We start from the raw sequence: 432 nt of genomic DNA on the forward strand, positions 1-432 counted from the left end.
AAAGTAGCGGTACCACTGACGGCACCACCTTTGTTCGCTGCACCGTGATACCGTTTCTTATTTTTTTCGTCACAAAAATGTAAAAAGTAGTAAAAAAAGACGAAAGAAATACAACTGAGCATAACAGCAAATTGATCAAAGAGAGTAAGAATGGAAAAAATGAGAGGAAAAGTGTCGTGACCAGGATCATATGATCGTCTGCGAAACATCGCCCTTAGCGGTTAGCGGTTGGGACCAAATGCACTATCCGAATCGGTTAAGGACCAAATGTACTACCGGAAACTGGAATCGGTTAGGGATCAGACCAAATGCACTGCCGGAAATTGATTGACGAAAAGCAGCCAACTTTCCGGCCGACGCTCACTGAACACACACATTGCTCACATTCGGTTGATTTCAGAAATCTCGCTACTTCCGCACTGGTATGCCTGC

The sequence above is a fragment of the Rhagoletis pomonella genome, unplaced genomic scaffold, assembly GCF_013731165.1.
Source record: "Rhagoletis pomonella isolate Grant_MI unplaced genomic scaffold, Rhpom_1.0 Rhpom_scaffold_00008, whole genome shotgun sequence".
Taxonomy (NCBI): Eukaryota; Metazoa; Arthropoda; class Insecta; order Diptera; family Tephritidae; genus Rhagoletis; species Rhagoletis pomonella.